This window comes from Aegilops tauschii, chromosome 7 (genome assembly GCF_002575655.3).
Source record: "Aegilops tauschii subsp. strangulata cultivar AL8/78 chromosome 7, Aet v6.0, whole genome shotgun sequence".
Lineage (NCBI taxonomy): Eukaryota > Viridiplantae > Streptophyta > Magnoliopsida > Poales > Poaceae > Aegilops > Aegilops tauschii.
The window spans coordinates 366,655,117-366,675,254 of NC_053041.3; positions in this window are offsets into that span (position 1 = coordinate 366,655,117).

Below are 20,138 nucleotides of genomic sequence, written 5' to 3' on the forward strand. Positions count from 1 at the left end.
AATTAGAAGAGTTAGGTAAGATCCTGGGAAAAGACCTGTGGGTTAGGGCCCACTCAAGAGAAACACCGTTGAACAATTTAAAAGGGAGATTGCGCCGGTTGAATTAAATGGCTCAAAAGAGATAACAACCTCGAGATAGCTTGAACGGATTGATAATGGAGACACAAATCTTCTGAGATATCTTCGGCACTCCAGAACAAATGAATGGCGGGAAGTGGATGATTGAGAGGTGCACCCGTATGAGAAAGCATTGAAGCGAGGAAAGGAATATGATCAACACTGAAAGCTTGAATTGAATCCACCGGAGAAGAAAAAGAACGAAGAATAATAAACTTGAAGCTCCGTTAGTATCTTCATGGGAAATCACCGTATAAGAACATTGAAAGAAAAGAATGAAGAGACTTCGCATCAATAAAAAGGATATTGATTAAGAAATCTGAGTCCTTGAAGAAAAAGGGTGGGAAAACAAAGGCAACTTGGGTCGGATGAAACGGACACCGTTGAGAAAAAGCTTAGAATTGATCTTGCGAATGTTGGAATGATCGGATTTACTTGAAGAGAAGAACGCCGGTTGGAAAAGAATTAACATGACAATATCGATGATCAAGAAGGATTAGTATCCCCATAGAAATATGAGAACACCACCTAGAATAAGGTAGGGAATCAACACTTGACACCGAAGTAACTCAAATACCACAAATTAAAACAAAACAAAGGATTGGCTCGCAGAATAAGCCGGAAACAAACATATGATAGATCCCATATCGTATCATGTGTGTGTTGGAAAGATATCCTACGAGATACTTGAATTCCCACTTATAAACTCCCGAAACTTTCTGGTTATGCAATCTGGTGTTGGGGATACAGGGGACACAATATATCTCACCCAAACTAACAATACCTAGATCCAGCTGTATCCATCCTTCAACACATAACCAAGAAACCTTCGGAAATCATTTACCTCAACCTTCGAAAAGCATCCGTTATACAAGCTATGGCAATACTCCCGAACTCCCGCCCCAGTACAGGGTGGCGTCGAGGTGATCTCACCAACAAATGCATAAAAGAGATTTTCGATGTCGGCGAAACTCAGGTATTCCAGAACTGCAACGATAAAATTGTGACGACAACACCTCGGAACTCAACTCCCCGGGACACTGCCACAACCCCTAAATGCCAGGAGGCACCAAGAACAATGTTCTCGTCACAAAACCATCGGAACGATTCCAAGATACCCGCGTGATCCTAATTTTTTTAGTGAAATTTGAGGAGAGAAGAGTCAAAACTTCTACGTCAGGAGGCCTCACCAGAGCGACGGGGACTGAGGAGTAAAAAGAATCCTACTCTCCGATATATATAATCCTAAGACTCAAAACATTTTTGTTCTAGACTCAACAACACCAGTGATTCGATCAAGCAGGGGGCTCCTAAGTCGGGGATGGCTCTGATTACCAACTTGTAACACCCACGATGCGGTTATATCTCCCACGTGTCGAGGCACGACTTAGAGGCATAACCGCATTGTGGTTTTGTCGCAAGAAGGGTCATCTTCACACAATCCCATGTAATGAACAAGAATGGGATAAAGAGAGTTGGCTTACAATCGCCACTTCACACAATACTTAAATAAATCATACAACATTCAGAGTACAATCAAGGTCCGACTACGGAACCAAAATAAAAGAAGACAACCCCAAATGCTAGATCCCCGATCGTCCCAACTGGGCTCCACTACTGATCATCAGGTAGCATCACTTGCACTGGTATCCTCGGCACCTGCATCTATTTTGGTAGAATCTGTGAGTCACGAGGACTTAGCAATCTCACACCCGCGAGATTAAGACTATTTAAGCTTATAGGAAAGGATGGGGTAATGAGGTGGAGCTGCAGCAAGCACTAAGCATATATGGTGGCTAACATACGCAAATAAGAGCGAGAAGAGGAGCAACGGAACGGTCGTCAACTAGTAATGATCAAGAATTGATCATGAACTCCTACTTATGTCAAACATAACCCAAAAGTCGTGTTCTCTTCCTGGACTCCACCGAAAAGAGACCATCATGGCTACACACGCGGTTGATGCATTTTAATTAAGTCAAGTGTCAAGTTCTCTGCAACCGGACGTTAACAAATTCCCATCTGCCACATAACCACGGGCACGGCTTTTGAAAGATAATACCCTGCAGGGGTGTCCCAACTTAGCCCATTATAAGCTACCACGGTCAACGAAGGATATTCCTTCTCCCGGGAAGACCCGATCAGTCTCGGAATCCCGGTTACAAGACATTTCGACAATGGTAAAACAAGACCAGCAAAGCCGCCTGATGTGCCGACAATCCCGATAGGAGCTGCACATATCTCGTTCTCAGGGCAACACCGGATGAGACATCCTACAAGTAAAACCAGACCTCGAGTTTCCACGAGGGGGCCCCGCAGTCTACTTGGTTCAGACCAGCACTTAGAGAAGCACTGGCCCGGGGGGGTTAAAATAAAGATGACCCTCGGGATGCGCGACTCCCAAGGGAAAAAGGCTAGGTGAGGCAAATGTAAAACCAAGGTTGGGCCTTGCTGGAAGAGTTTTATTCAAAGCAAACTGTCAAGGGGGTCGCATAAATCACCCAACCGCGTTAGGAACGCAAAATCAAGGAACATAACACCGGTATGACGGAAACTAGGGCGGCAAGAGTGGAACAAAACACCAGGCATAAGGCCGAGCCTTCCACCCTTTACCAAGTATATAGATGCATTAATTTAAATAAGAGATATTGTGACATCCCAACATATCCATGTTCCAACATGGAACCAGCTTCAACTTCACCTGCAACTAGCAACGCTATAAGAGGGGCTGAGCAAAAGCGGTAACATAGCCAAACAACGGTTTGCTAGGAAGGATGGTTAGAGGCTTGACATGGCAATATGGGAGGCATGATATAGCAAGTGGTAGGTAGCGCAACATAGTGATAGAGCGAACAACTAGCAAGCAAAGATAGAAGTGATTTCGAGGGTATGGTCATCTTGCCTGAGATCCCGCAAGGAAGAAGAATGAGTCCATGAAGAAGACAAACGGACATAGTCGAACGAATCCTCACAACTCCGGAACGAAACCGAAGCTAACGAGAGAAGCAACCCGGAAAGAAACAAACAACATAGTAAACAACCACCACATACACATGGCATGATGCACAATCAAGTATGATGCATGTCCGGTTTAATGAGGCATGGCATGGCAAAGTGCAACAAACAATACTACAAATTAAGTGGAGCTCAATATGCAACGAGTTGCATATTGACGAAACACCACATACGATTATTTAGTTCTCTCTCGGTTATGTACCCAACAATATTAAATGTTGTTTAACATGGCAAGAGGTGAGGCATAAGAAAACTACCTATCTAGGCAAGTTTAAATGAGGCCGGAACAACAAACAACAATTCCGGAAAATCCTCATGTGCATATTTTAGATTTGGTACTGTTCTGCCATAAACACAATTTTAATGTTTTTAAACAGCAAAATAAAGTGCACCATGTTAAACTAGGCATTTTTCTACCCCAGTTACATATAAAGTTTATTAAAATCGGAGCTACGGTTATTTAGTTATGAAATAAGTCATTTTAACATGGCATTTAAGCAAATTAATGCAAACAGCAATTTAAACATTTTAAACATGGATGAAAGTTGCATATTATGAAACTAGATGAAATTCTGAGCATTTTACATATATAAATTATTTACATATGATGCATGGTTTATTAGTTATTAGATGCATGAACACTAGGGGTTTTTCTGGACCCATCGGTAACGACAGCCCGGTTCGGGTTCGGGGAAGTTTTGGACACGGGCGAGGGGTGGGTGCACTGTGCAAAGAGGGGTTAGGCGAACGATGTCAAGAGGGAAGCGAAAACCCGATTGGTCTGGAACGGACAACTGAGAGACGCGGCAACTACGAACGAACAAAGAGTTTTAAGAAAACATGCGGATGCAATGCGGATGATGCTATGAGATGAGATGCATGACATGAACAAAATGCAAAACAAAAGACAAAACCCAACCACGAAGGAAATAACATATCACATAGCCGAAAATGGCAAGAGTTGGAGTTACGATAAAGGAAAGTAACATCCGGGGTGTTACAGTACGAGACTCCGCTCGCTCCCATACCATCTTGCTCCCTCTGTCCCATGTCCGAAAACCTTACTTTGGGCCGGAACTTGGTTGTAGTGCGATGGGAAGGGGAGGAGCGAAGGGCCTAATCCTACTCGGCCCCTACCTCCGCTGAGGGCGTGAGTGTAGCCGGGCTATAGAGCAGGAAGACGGCAAGGCCTGTTGTCGGGGTACAATGTTTATCTTAAGATAACAAGGACTCGTTACTTGGCGTGGCCCTCGCCCACGCGCAAACAAAACCCGGCAAACACCTTTCTCCTCATTAATACATTGCTAACAAGTACAATTCGTACGGAATGCATACATGAGAAAGGGGATTACGAGATTTAAATCTTACAAAGGCCTGTAGGCTTAAAAACTAAAAAGAGATAAGATGCCCGTAATCCCTTTCTTGTCCCTCCCCTCAGAGAGCGGAACAAGATGGCAGAAGGGCAAAAGGAGCGCCTAGGCGAGGTACGAGCAGCAGAAGACACCAAAAGAACATCCCGGCGGCCGTCCAGAAGAGGGTTGGTGATGATGGTGCCGGGAGAAGAGCCGAAAGATGAGGCAGCGGGCCGCCAATACGCGACGAAGGCGTCGGTGCCCGCATACTCCGACTTGACGGCCCGCCACCCGCCTTCTTCGTCTTCCCCGTCCCTCCAACGCCAGCCGCCCAAGGCGACGACCCCGAGAAGTTCAAGGAGATGGCGATGCAGATGGTGGTGCTGCCGGCGTCGCCCAGGAACGGTGTGCCCGACGCCTAGTCGGACCCATCATCCTCCCGCCCGCTACCCTCATCGTCGCTATCGCTGTCCTCCTCATCACTTCCGCTTGAGGAGGAGTCTTCGTCATCGGAGGAGCTCTCCACACAGCACTTTAGGCGAGTTCCAAAGTCCCCAAAGACCTTGCCGGAGAGCAGGTCGTTCTCCATTTATTTGAAGTAGAGAATGAGCCCCTCCGTCGGGCTATGGATGCGGGCGAAGGTCTTCCACCCGCGGCGAAGATACATGACGTGAGGGGCGGGAAAGTCGACATCAACCCGCGTGCCGCCATTCCCGCAGCCCCTCATGTGCAACCTCAGAGTCTGTGGTGGATCAAGCTCCATCTCCCGAGCGAATGGAGCAGGGAGACGAAGACGACAGCGCGCTGGCCGACGCAGCCTGATGAAGAACTTGCAGGGCTGGTCCCCGACGTGGCCCTCCATCGGGGGAGGGACCGCTGGCGGAGGCAAAGCCGATGCACCGTCCCGTCCTCCTCTCCCCCGAGCGCCACGGCGACCTCGGCCTCGCCCCTCCCCCTTCCTCTCATGGCCGGCTCCGCCGCCACGAGCTCTTGGGAAGGAGGGGCGCGCTGTCGAGCGGAGACCCTAGTCGCCACCGTCGAAGTGTTGGCGCGTCCCCTCGTCATAGTAGAAGAAAGGAAGGAGCCAAGGTGGAAGGAGATGGATGATGAAAGACTGAGGGGCGCCATCCCCCTCCCCTTCTTATAAAGGGGCGGGGTCGGAGCTCGGCCGCCCCACTCAACCAATCCGGCCATTGGGGGCGCAGGGAATCAAGACCGACCCGCTGCTCCAATCAGCGGCGGCCCGGTTTCCCGCCTCGTCATTTAAGGCCCGTGCCCCCCGCATCCTCCGCCTACCATATTCGAGGCATGGGGGACACGTGGCGAGCAAGCAGAAATCAAGGGGACGAGTGAGGCGACCGTTTTCCACCCCGTGATCGGAGGGCACGGACGCCTTTAAGGCCACGACTCGAGTCCACTCAGTAAATGAGCCGCGCCCCTGTGTTCTCTTTTTATGGGGAAGGCGCAAGCCACCTCTTTACCACGATGTGACACATGAGGGCAGGAACCGCCCCACACATGACCCCCACGTCACGCACAACCCTCCATGTCGCGCATTCAACTCGGGTCGTGGGGAAGCGCGACGGGCGAGGGAGTTACCGCAGTAAAACTCTGCCCCGCCTGCCCGCGCACTGTTCTGGGCCTAGCCCAACAAGGCGTTGCGCTTATGTGTGGCCCAGGCCCGGGGGCTCCTGTCGGTGTACAAAAGTAGGGGCTCTCCTTTTTACCCCTTTACTTGTGCACGGGCAGTCAGAGCCACGCCCGCGGCCGCACTAAGTAGGGCAGAGGAAGGAAGCCAAAGGCACAAGACAACCAGAGCAACGCCAAGACAGAAACACAAAGAACAAGAGGGCGAGGTGGACTCCCTCGGCAAGACCCTTGCCAGGGCGGCCTCCGCAGCCCTGGCAAGAGCCTTGCCGGGGCAACCTGCCCAACGCCAGCAGAGCGCGCCACCCTTGAGCCCAAGGGTTCCAACACCATCAACCACATTGGAACCAATGCTCGAGAGGCACCTCCATGGTGGCATGTAGATCTTTGTGAAGATCATAAGCACACAAGATCAGATGAGGACCAGAAGACGGCGATCCTCGGCAAGATCCTGGCCGAGGAAATCCACGAGACCCCTGGCGAGATCCTTGCCGAGGACGACCGCGATGCCATAGCAAGACCCTTGCCGAGGCCCCGGCAAGACCCTTGCCGAGGACACCTACGGGGCCACAGCCAGGCCCACGTCTGCCAAGACTCCACCGCCGTTCCCATACAGCTGCCAGCCCAACTAGCTGGGCAGGCAACTGCGTGGCGACGCAGGGCCTCCAGGCCAACTCAGCAAGCACCTACCTGGTGGCATGCAGATCTTCGTGAAGACTCTGCCACCACGCCAGCCCAGCAGCCAGCCAACATGGTGCTACTACACCTCATCAGCTCGGACGCACGTCGGAGCCAGGCAAGGCGGCGACAGCTGGGACGAGCTTCCCCGCCGTCCCCGATAAAGCAAGAAGGGCACGTCGGCAGCGCATTAAATGTGTTTGTCCGAAGGTGCCAGAGGATAGACTTAACCACTATATACCTTTCCACCTCCTGTGTGCCACTGTGGCGACCCCTTTTGTCTATAAAAGAAGGCCCGAGGCGTACAGGAGAAGGATTCGGATCTTTTGGACTACGCACGTACCATAGCTAGTTCAAGAGATCAAGAACACTCAAATATACACCGAAGCAGGACTAGGGTATTACGCATCCTCGCGGCCCGAACCTGGGTAAACGATCTTTGTGCTGACTACCAGACCCGCTCTTTGCACAACCTCACGCCCGCCAACCGTAGAAGGGATCCTAGTGATTCCATAGGTGTCATTTCCCACCGACACGAACCCATCAAAAGTCGAGGTACTCCATGGAGTTCTCGGCAAAATGTTCTCGGATATTGCTTTATATGCATCTGTTTCGAATTGTGTCTTTGGTCAATAGTTTGGTTGCCCAGCTCCCAGGCTTACCCTTATGTTCCCGATTGTTCGGTTAAGGGTAAAGGGAGAACCACTGTGATTGTGCTTCCGGTTCAACTGGTCAAGTGCCTCAGCGGAGAAAGCCAAAAACTGACCTTCACAATAAGCGTAAACCAGTCAGCGATCCGATGACTGTGTTAAACCATAGATCAATGGAGGTCACCCCGTGTTAAACGATGAGCCTTTCATCACATTGGCCGAAGTGTTAACGGCTTGACCTCTGCTGACGCCGAACACTAACCGGGGGCTAGTAGCCAGCCTCCCAACTTTAAGCTCCTATGACTAAGTGAAATTTATAAAGTCTGCATATCTGATTGCCTCCTTTCCGCTAACACAACCACCTCCGGGCACCGGGACGTCGGCTAAGGGTTGTCTTGTTAGTACGGAAACACCCTGTGTAGCATCTACAAAGGGGTAGAAGCCGACGATGGACCACTTTCAGATTATAAACGATCGCAACAGAGTCAAAATAAACATATATCATCAGCGTTTGTATACAATATACGAGCGCTGCCTTCCTTGATTATCATTATAAAGCCATAAATATGCATCAATTTGACTTAAGATTTTGGCCAAACTGGGTTGCCTGGCTCCTGTGTTCACACCTACGCTCCCGATTGTTCGGCTAGGGGGTAAAGGGAGCACCTTTGTGATTGATACTACCGGGTCATCCGGGTTAGTACCTCAGACTGGTGAAGCCAAAAGCTAGTTATCTTAAGAAAATAATTGGTCGGCAACGACGGAAGTGAAAATTTTGGTTCATTAAAACCATAGAGTTCGGGAACTTTCCCCAAACTAAATCCTCAATATTTTCCTCCCACATTGATCGGTGGTGAGGTTTCATGATCATGGTCAGCATGACAACCCAAAGAAAGGAACCGATAGCGGGACTATTTTCTTTGGAAGATGTTTCTTACGTTAATATCTCTCTACATACCTTTGTTTATAAAACTGTATGGCCCGATTGCCTTGTTTTCCATAAATCTTTGCCCTTATAACGGCTTTATAAAGTAGGAAAACACTCCTCAGCTACTGGCCGAGGAGGTTGAAGCCGATGGTCGGTCAACAAAGTTTGTACAATGGGGATCCGAGCATTAATGATGTAAAGTACTTTGGTACATAGAATCATTACACATACTGGACAAAGTTCATTTACTTCAAGTCGTCTATTAAAAAGTCGAGGGCACAGTCTTGTTGAGACAGCCGAGCAGCCGAAATTTAAGTTTCCGTCAAACGGATATCGATCCTTAATTCGGCCACCCGTGCCCACATTGAGGCTCGGGGGCTACTGGGCTTCGTGCTTATCATTTACAAATATTAAAAGGGAACATCGATCCCCTGATCTGTTGTTGCCACCCGACCAGTGGCACGGAGGCTACTGCATTGCCTATTCAATGCAGAAAATTGAAAGTGCTCAGTGTTCGGCTTGACCGAGCTATGGGCAAACGCGTCTTCAGACAACAATAGGTATTGTCTGGGGCTTATCCGGCATTAAGCTCCACTGTGCTCCTTCAAACTTTTTCGAACCAAGGTGATCTATGACACCTCGGATAGGATCTGGCGTTGGAGCTCGGATACAGTCCGACGTTGGAGCATGGATGCAGTTCGGCATTGGAGCTCGGCTGCAAAAAGACACCTCGGATGCAGTCCGACGTTGGAGCTTGGATGCAGTTCGGCGTTGGAGCTCGGCTGCAAAAAGACACCTCGGATGCAGTCCGGCGTTGGAGCTTGGATATAGTCCGGCGTTGGAGCTCGGACACGAGAGGACACTGCCGCATGGGAAACACTTCAAGCCCGAGGTGTGGCGTAAAAATTACAAGGCGTTGATAAAGTCCGAGAACTTAAAGGGGCTCCTCGGATACCCGACGTCTAAACTCTTCGGATTCACTTCGGCGATCCTCAAGATCGAAGATGAGAAGATTTGTTGAACCACTTTTCAAGACCGACGACCGACGACGAAGAAATGTTCGGAATAAACGAGGAGCGTCCCCAACTTGAAAACTAGTTCAGGGGGCTACTGACGGTGTCCTGGAGTAGGGGGTACTCACCACGTCGTCCCCGATCAGGTGGATCGGGTCGAGGACCCCCATGGCGGTTCACTCATGGGCCACTTCGGGCAGCCCATGACGCATACAAGGAGGTTTCCACAAGACTTGGTGCACAAGACAAGGACTCTCCTAAACCCTAGACCTCTGGTGGAGTATATAAACCGAGGCCAGGCTAGTCAATAGATGATCTCATATTCATTAGAACAATCTCGTGGTAGATACATGTACCCCGTACTACACCCATATCAATACAATCAAAAGCAGGACGTAGGGTATTATCACTCTAAGAGAGCCCGAACCTGGGTAAAATCCTGTGTCCATGTTACCATCACTCCAAGATGCTTAGCTTAGGACCCCTACTACGAGATATGCCAGATTTTGGACCGACACCCCCCCGAGCCCAGGGCTGGTTTCAAGAAACTAGCGTTGGGGTCGTAGAAAAGTAGGAGCACCGTATGCAGCCCCCAAGACGCTACCTAATGTCATAGGGCAATTGTCCTAAGGTTTCAATAAGTTTACCATGGGGTTTATATGAAATATCTATGTTTGCAGGTTTTGACCTTGGCTCCAAACTCTGTATCCGAGGAGATTTCAGCGGTAAATCGAAAGCTCAAGAGGTCCCCGGAGGACCTCAACCTGATGAACCATGGGTTCGAGCAGTCTCAAGATAAACGACACGGACTTGCGTTCCTATAAGTGTTATATTGAACACAACCTTTTTTGATATTTTTGGCTTTGAATGGGGAGATAATGCCGAACTGTTTGAATGACAACAGCGTTGGCCGAGCTTGAGGTGCTCAAGGCCGAGCTCAAGAAAGCTCGGCAGGAGGTAGAGCAGCAGAAGGTTGTGGCCGCGAAGGCGGAGAAGGCCCGAGCTGTCGAGAAGGTAGCTAGGGAGAAGGACCGGGCGCGGGTCTTGGAGATCGAGGAGACGATGAAGGGCGTGTTCGAGGCACGCGACAAACTTCAGGCAGAGGAGAAGCAAGCGAAGGAAGAGCTCAAGAAGCTCCAACTTGCACACTCCAAGCTCCAGACCGTGGCCCGGGCTAACTGCGAGGTGCTCCAGCAAGTGGAGTTCCGCAGAGATCTTCGCGGATCTTTCGAATAGTGTCGCGGACGCCGTCAAGCACTTTGACGAGTTGGAGGGTCATGAGGTGGAGAAGGCATTCTGGTGGCAGTTCCCGGAGTCGCTGTCGTCACAACTGCTGAATCATCGAGTGAAGCAGCTGGCGAAGTTATTCCGCATAGCGAGGCCGACGCTCCAGGACCTCTGCATCACGCTGTGGCCCGTCGAAGCCTTGTCGATCAACTTCTTCGGCCTCCTGGCTCGTCTGCGAGATGCTATTCCGCAAGTTAATAGCTGCAGGAGGTCGGCGTGCTTCGAGGGAGCGTGGAGGGCGTACGCTTGCGTGAAGACGCACTTCCGGAAGGTTGTGTGGTGATCATTGCCGCGGGGCTCCCCCGAAGGGAAGTTGCGCACCGCGGAGCACTTCTTCGCCGAGGTGGAGGAGGGTGCCCGGGTTACCGAGGCCATGTGTCCAAAAGACACTTTGTATTTTTAGGTAGCACTTTGGAATGCCGAAGTTTTGGGACGTGCAAAACTTATCATTTATTTTAATGCATGGCTTTAAATTCCCTCATATAATTGTGTTTTTAATTAATTTTCCTCCTGTGTGACCGTGTTAAACTGAAAGTGGCCGGTCGTCGGCTTTTACCCCAATGTAGAATATACAGAGTGTGTTCCCTGAGGCATCTTTTGACCCTTAGCCGACGTCTCGGTACCCGGAGGCGGTTTGTGCTTGTGGGAACTAGGCAATCAGACTATATAACTTTCACTTAGTCATAGGAGTTTGACTGTGGGGGCTGATGACGAGCCCCCGGTGTGGGAAGTGGTCGGCTTATCATCGGGCAAGTCCACCAAAGTCCACACTTTGTTCTCATACATGGATCCTATCTCAGATTTCATGGCCTCAAGCCATCTGTCGGAATCTGGGCTCATCATAGCTTCTTCATAGTTCGTAGGTTCGCCTTGGTCTAATAACATGACTTCTAGAACAGGATTGCCGTACCACTCTGGTGCGGATCGTGCTCTGGTTGACCTATGAAGTTCAGTAGCAACTTGATCTGAAGTTTCATGATCATTATCATTTGCTTCCTCTCTAGTTGGTGTAGGCATCACGGGAACAGATTTATTTGATGTGCTACTTTCCAATTCGAGAGAAGGTACGATTACCAAATCAAGTTCTACTTTCCTCCCACTCACTTCTTTCGAGAGAAACTCCTTCTCTAGAAAGGTTCCATTCTTGGAACCAAAGATCTTGCCTTCAGATCTGTGGTAGAAGATGTACCCAATAGTTTCTTTAGGGTATCCTATGAAGACGCACTTCTCCGATTTAGGTTCGAGCTTATCAGGCTGAAGCCTTTTGACATAAGTGTCGCAACCCCAAACTTTAAGAAACGGTAGCTTAGGTTTCTTGCCAAACCATAGTTCATACAGTGTCGTCTCAACGGATTTAGAGGGTGCCCTATTTAATGTGAATGCAGCTGTCTCTAATGCATAACCCCAAAATGATAGTGGTAAATCGGTAAGAGACATCATAAATCGCACCATATCTAATAAAGTACGGTTACGACGTCCGGACACACCATTACGTTGTGGTGTTCCTGGTGGCATGAGTTGTGAAACTATTCCACATTGTTTTAAATGAAAGCCAAACTCATAACTCAAATATTCGCATCCACGATAAGAATGTAGAAACTTTATTTTCTTGTTACGATGATTCTCCACTTCACTCTGAAATTCCTTGAACTTTTCAAATGTTTCAGACTTGTGTTTCATCAAGTAGATATACCCATACCTACTCAAATCATCTGTGAAGGTCAGAAAATAATGATACCCGCCACAAGCTTCAACACTCATCAGATCACATACATCGGTATGTATTATTTCCAGTAAGTCATTAGCTCGCTCCATTGTTCCGGAGAACGGATTTTTAGTCATCTTGCCCATGAGGCATGGTTCACAAGTATCAAATGATTCATAATCAAGTGATTCTAAAAGTCCATCCGCATGGAGTTTCTTCATGCGTTTTACATCAATATGACCTAAACGGCAGTGCCACAAGTATGTTGCACTATCATTATCAACTTTGCATCTTTTGGCATCAATATTATGAATATGTGTATCACTATGATCGAGATTCAGTAAACGAATTTACATTGGGTGTATGACCATAGAAGGTTTTATTCATGTAAACAGAACAACAATTATTCTCTAACTTAAATGAATAACTGTATTGCAATAAACATGATCCAGTCATATTCATGCTCAACATAAACACCTAATATTATTTATTTAGGTTCAACACTAATCCCGAAGGTAGAGGGAGTATGCGATGGTGATCTTATCAACCTTGGAATCACTTCCAACACACATCGTCACCTCGCCCTTAACTAGTCTTTGTTTATTTTGCAACTCCTTTTTCGAGTTACTAATCTTAGCAACTGAACTGGTATCAAATACCCAGGGCTACTATGAACACTAGTAAAGTACACATCAATAACATGTATATAAAATATACCTTTGTTCACTTTGCCATCCTTCTTATCCGCCAAGTATATGGGGCAGTTCTGCTTCTGGTGGCCATTTCCTTTGTAGTAGAAGCACTCAGTTTCAGGCTTGGGTCTAGCTTTGGACTTCTTCATGCGAGCGGCAACTTGTTTGCTGTTCTTCTTGAAGTTCCCTTTCTGTCCCTTGCCCCTTTTCTTGAAACTAGTGGTTTTGTTAACCATCAACACTTGATGCTCTTTCTTGATTTCTACCTTGGTCGATTTCAGCATCGCGAAGAGCTTGGGAATTGTTTTCGTCATCCCTTGCACATTATAGTTCATCACGAAGTTCTAGTAGCTTGGTGATAGTGACTAGAGAACTCTTGTCAATCACTATCTTATCTGGAAGATTAACTCCCACTTGATTCAAGCGATTGTAGTACCCAGACATTCTGAGCACATGCTCACTGGCTGAGCTATTATCCTCCATCTTCTAGGCAAAGGACTTGTCAGAGGTCTCATACCTCTCGACATGGGCATGAGTCTGAAATACCAATTTCAGCTCTTGGAACATCTCATATGCTCCGTGGCGTTCAAAACGTTTTTGAAGTCCCGGTTCTAAGCCGTAAAGCATGGCGCACTAAACTATCAAGTAGTTATCATACCGAGTTTGTCAAACGTTCATAACGTCTGCATCTGCTCCTGCAATAGGTCTGTCACCTAGCGGTGCATCAAGGACATAATTCTTCTGTGCAGCAATGAGGATAATCCTCAGATCGCGGACCCAGTCCGCATCATTGCTACTATCATCTTTCAACTTATTTTTCTCTAGGAACATATCAAAAATAGGGGAGGTATATCGCGAGCTATTGATCTACAACATAGATTTGCAAATACTATTAGGACTAAGTTCATGATAAATTAAGTTCAATTTAATAAAATTACTAATGAACTCCCACTTAAATAAAGATCCCTCAAGTTATTTAAGTGATACATGATCCATCAACTAACCCATGTCCGATCATCACGTGAGATGGGGTAGTCATCAATGGTGGACATCTCTATGTTGATCATATCTACTATATGATTCATGTTCGACCTTTCGGTCTCCAGTGTTCTGAGACCATGTCTGTACATGCTAGGCTTGTCAAGTTTAACCCAAGTATTCCGCATGTGCAAAACTGTCTTGCACCCGTTGTATGTGAACGTAGAGTCTATCACACCCGATCATCATGTGGTGTCTCAAAATGATGAACTTTTGCAATGGTGCATACTCGAGGATAACACTTATATCTTGAAATTTAATAAGGGGATCGTCTTATAATGCTACCGTCGTTCTAACAAAAATAAGATGCATAAAAAGATAAGCATCACATGCAATCAAAACATGTGACATTATATGGCCATCATCTTGTGCTTTTGATCTCCATCTCCAAAGCATTGTCATGATCTCCATCATCACCGGCTCGACACCTTGATCTCCATCGTTGCGTCGTGGTCGTCTCACCAACTATTGCTTCTACAACTATTGCTAACGAATAGCGATAAAGTAAAGCAATTACATGGCGTTTGCATTTCATACAATAAAGAGACAACCCTAAGGCTCCTGTTGGTTGTCGATATTACAAAACATGATCATCTCATACATCAACATATATCACATCCTATCTTGACCATATCACATCACAACATGCCCTGCAAAAACAAGTTAGACGTCCTCTACTTTGTTGTTGCATGTTTTACGTGGCTGCTACGGGCTTCTAGCAAGAACCATTCTTACCTACGCAAAAACCACAATGGTGATTCATCAAGTTTAGTGTTTGAACCTTCTTCAAGGACCAGCCGTAGTCAAATTTGATTCAACTAAAGTAGGAGAAACAGACACCCGCCAGCCATCTTTATGCAAAACTAGTTGCATGTCAGTCGGTGGAACCGGTCTCATGTGCGTGGAGATGTAAGGTTGGTCCGGGCCGCTTCATACCACAATGCCGCCGAATCAAAATAAGACGTTGGTGGTAAGCAGTATGAACATCACAGCCCACAACTTCTTTGCGTTCTACTTGTGCATATCATCTACGCATAGACCTGGCTCATGAAGCCACTGTTGGGAATCGTTGCATGGAAAGACACAAAAAATTCGACGCACACGCAATGATCTATCCATGGAGATGCATAGCAAAAAGGGGTAGAGTATGTCTATGTACCCTCGTAGACCGTAAGCGGAAGCGTTTCACAACACGGTTGATGTAGTCGAACTTTCTTCATGCTCCAACCGATCTAGTACTGAACGCACGACACCTCCGCGTTCCGCACACGTTCAGCTCGGGGACGTCCTATGCCTTCTCGATCTAGCAAGACGGCGAGGTAGTAGATGAGTTCAGACAGCACGACGGCGTGGTGACGGTGATGGTGATGTGATCTCTGCAGGGCTTCGCCTAAGCACTACGAAAATATGACCGAGGGAGTAAACGGTGGAGAGGGGTGCCGCACATGGCTGAGACAATGTTATGTCCTTGTGTGGCGCCCCCTCCCCACATATATATATAGGTGGGAGGGGGAGGAGGCTGCCTAGGGCAGCCAGGGCGCACCCCAAGGGGCTGGCCGCCGGCCCTAGGGCTCCTGCCCTCCTACGCCCCCTTTCCTTGTATGAAGAAGGGGGAAGGAAAGAGGGGGGCGGGGGGAGGGAAGGAAGGGGGAGTCCTAATCCACACTTTCCATTCCCTCCCCTATTTACTTCTCCTCCTCATAGGGCCAGACTCAATAGGGGCACACCAGCCCCTTGTGGGCTGGTGTGTTCCCTCTCTTGGCCCATAAGGCCCATATCTTTGCCGGGGGTGCCCGAAACTACTTTCCGGTGACCCAATAAGTATCTGGTACCCTCCGAAACACTTCCGGTGTCTGAATACCATCGTCCTATATATCAATCTTTACCTCTCGACCATTTCGAGACTCCTCGTCATGTCCATGATCTCATCCGGGACTCCGAACAACATTAAGTCACCAAATCACATAACTCATATAATACTATATCGTCAACGAACGTTAAGCGTGCGAACCCTACGGGTTCGAGAACTATGTAGACATGACCGAGACACCTCTCCGGTCAATAACCAATAGCGGAACCTGGATGCCCATATTGGCTCCTACATATCCTACGAAGATCTTTATCAGTCGAACCGTTATGACAACATACGTAATTCCCTTTGTCCATCGGTATGTTACTTGCCCGAGATTCGATCGTCGGTATCTCTATACCTAGTTCAATCTCATTACCGGCAAGTCTCTTTACTCGTTCCGTAATACATCACCTCGTGACCAATTCCTTAGTCATTTGCTTGCAAGCTTATGATGTGTATTACCGAGAGGGCCCAGAGATACCTCTCCGATACTCGGAGTGACAAATCCTAATCTCGATCTATGCCAACTCAACAAACACCTTCGGAGATACCTGTAGAGCATCTTTATGACCACCTAGTTACGTTGTGACGTTTGATAGCACACAAGGTATTCCTCCGGTATCCGGGAGTTACATAATCTCATAGTCAAAGGAATATGTATTTGATATGAAAAGAGCAGTAGCAATAAATTGAACTATCAATATGCTAAGCTAACGGATGGGTCTTGTCCATCACATCATTCTCCTAATGATGTGATCCCGTTATCAAATGACAACACATGTCCATGGTTAGGAAACTTTAACCATCTTTGATCAACGAGCTAGTCTAGTAGAGGATTACTAGGGACACGGTATTTGTTTATGTATTCACACGTGTATTTAAGTTTCCGATCAATACAATTCTAGCATGAATAATAAACCTTTATCATGAATAAGGAAATATAAAATAACAACTTTATATTGCCTCTAGGGCATATTTCCTTCAGTCTCCCACTTGCACTAGAGTCAATAATCTAGTTCACATCGCCATGTGAATAACATCCGTAGTTCACATCCCCATTTGACCAATACCCAGAGAGCCCAGTGCATGTTTATGTTTTTCCTTGTTTTTGAGTTTTACTGAAAAGTAATATCAAACGGAGTCCAAACGGAATAAAACTTTACGATGATTTTTCTTGGACCAGAAGATACTCGTAGGACTTGGAGATGAAGTCAGAGGAGTCCCGAGGAGGCCACAAGCCACAGGGGCGCGCCCCAAGGGGGCGCCCTGAGGGCTAGTGGGCCCCTCGGAGCTCCTCCAACCCTAGTCCTTGGCCTATAAATTCATAAATATTCCCAAACGACCAGAAGTGTCCACAAAAATACTTTGCCGCCGCCGTAACCTTCTGTACCCGTGAGATCCCATCTAGGGACCTTTTCCGGCACCCTGCCGGGGGGGATTCGATCACGGAGGGCTTCTACATCAACTCTATTGCCCTTCCGATGAAGCGTGAGTAGTTTACCACAGACCTACGGGTCCATAGCTAGTAGCTAGATGGCTTCTTCTCTCACTTTGATCCTCAATACCATGTCCTCCTCGATGTTCTTGGAGATCTACCCGATGTAATATTCTTTTGCAGTGTGTTTGTCAAGATCCGATGAATTGTGGATTTATGACTAGTTTATCCACGAATATTATTGGAATCTTCTCTGAATTCTTATATGCATGATTTGATATCTTTGTATTTCTCTTCGAATTATCGGTTTGGTTTGGCCAACTAGATTGGTTCTTCTTGCAATGGGAGAGGTGCTTAGTTTTGGGTTCAATCTTGCGGTGTCACCCAGTGACAAAGTAGGGGTAGTGAGGCACGTATTTGTATTGTTGCCATCAAGATTAAAAATATGGGGTTTTCATCATATTGCTTGAGTTTATCCCTCTACATCATGTCATCTTACTTAAGGTGTTACTCCATTCTTATGAACTTAGTACTCTAGATGCATGCTGGATAGCGGTCGATGTGTGGAGTAATAGTAGTAGATGCAGGCAGGAGTCGGTCTACTTGACACGGACGTGATGCCTATATTCATAATCATTGCCTTGGATATCTTCATAACTTTGCGCTTTTCTATCAATTGCTCGACAGTAATTTGTTCACCCACCGTATTATTTTCCTTCAAGAGAGAAGCCTCTAGTGAAACCTATGGCCCCCGGGTCTATTTTCCATCATATATTTTCAGCTCTATAAACCAAAAAACCCAAAAATATCTCGCTGCAATTTATTTACTTTTACTTTGTTTTATGTTTTAGTAATCTTTTATATCTATCTCTATCAGATCTCACCTTTGCAAGTGACTATGAAGGGATTGACAACCCCTTTATCGCGTTGGGTGCAAGTGTTTGATTGTTTGTGTAGGTGCATAGATTGGAGACTTGCGTGTATCTCCTACTGGATTGATACCTTGGTTCTTAACTGAGGGAAATACTTATCTCTACTTTGCCGCATCACCCTTTCCTCTTCAAGGGAAAAAACCAACGCAAGCTCAAGAAGTAGCATGATGTCCATAGAATGCTCCGCATCAATATGGATCTAGCGATGCTTGTTGCATTGAGCCATTAGGAACTGTTCATCATGGTTTCTCGCAACAATTCGCACTCCCGAGCACCCACTCATGGCTGACGTGGCCCCATCAACATTCATCTTAACCCAACCAGTCACTGATGGCTCCCAATGACTAGGCTGTACCTGTCTCTTTCCTGTGTCGGCAGGCATATGTAGAGGTTCAATGGGCTCCTTTATTTGTTCCGTTGATTGTATGGGTTGATATTGCACTTCATTATGTGTGTATTTATTTGGTTAGTCAATATCACCCACATAACTGAAACCACGGTCGCCGCTTGATCCCTCTTCATAAACTAGTGATCCAAAATATCATGTGTCCAAGTTACAAGATGTAACCTGGGTTGTGTGACTCCGAAGAAATCCAAAGCGGCCTTCCAGAATAGCAATGCATGCTCACACGAAATCAGCGAATGATAAAGAGGCTCCTCATCACACCCACACATGGGACAAATCGCATCATCCCTGATATGTCTTCTCTTCATCTCACTATGAGCTGGTATAAAACCTTTGAGAACCCTCCAGCAAAATAGTCAAATATTTGGTTGCACCGGGAGCTTCCACAATGCTTTCAAGCTAGCCTCACCACGAAACGAGCTACTCGGTGTAGTCTGATTACTTAACTTCATGTCCATCAGTTGCTTGTACGCTGAGCGTACTGAAAAATAAGCCCATGCCCAAAACTCATCAAATCGCACCCTGGGTCGTAGCATCCTTACTATCGTGTTAGCATTGTCTCAAAAAATACTATCGCATCATCGTCAGGAGATATAAACATCTTGCGTATGGGCTCTTTGTCCCAACTCCCTAATGCTTCATCTAACAGGTCCGAAACCAGATGGACTGGGTCATCTGCTAGTCTACAGAGTGGCTTCATTGTTATGGATCCAGCTATCCACTTATCATGGCACACCTCAGTGGTACGTCCACCACCAACTCGTTGAATAAGCCTTGCCCCCAACACTTTCCTCCTTTAACAAATCTCCTTCCACGTAGCAAAAGCACTCACAAGACAAAGAGCTTGGAGAAAATTGCCATCAGGGAAGTATCTCCCCCTTAGCACCCTTGCACATAAACTTTCTGGCTTATCTAGCAGTCTCCATGCCTGCTTAGCTAACATATGGTCATTAAATAACTGCAAATCTCTAAAGCCCATGCCCCTCTAAATTTAGAGATCGACATGCCTTCCCAAGATTGTCAGTGCAGTCCTCTCTTATCTAGTGATCCCGCCCACCAATACTTGGACATAGCAGTCGTGACTTTGTGGCAAAAACCTTTTGTGAGCCTGAAACAACTCATTGAGCCAGAAAGGCTTGAATCACTTCTTTAAGGAGAACTTCTCTTGCTGCACTAGAAAGCCTTTTCGTCGACTCCCCAGAGTTTGGGCTAAAATAAATCAAACTTTTCTGCTTATTTGCACATTGGTCGGATCCTAGATTATAGGCTCGCAACACCTCATTTAATCTCTAGCTATGTCTGGGAACTCGGTTATACTCCCAAGTACATATAATATTGAGTTGATGGGGGGAAGAGCAATTTAGAGCGTATTTGGTTGTCATCTGTCACTT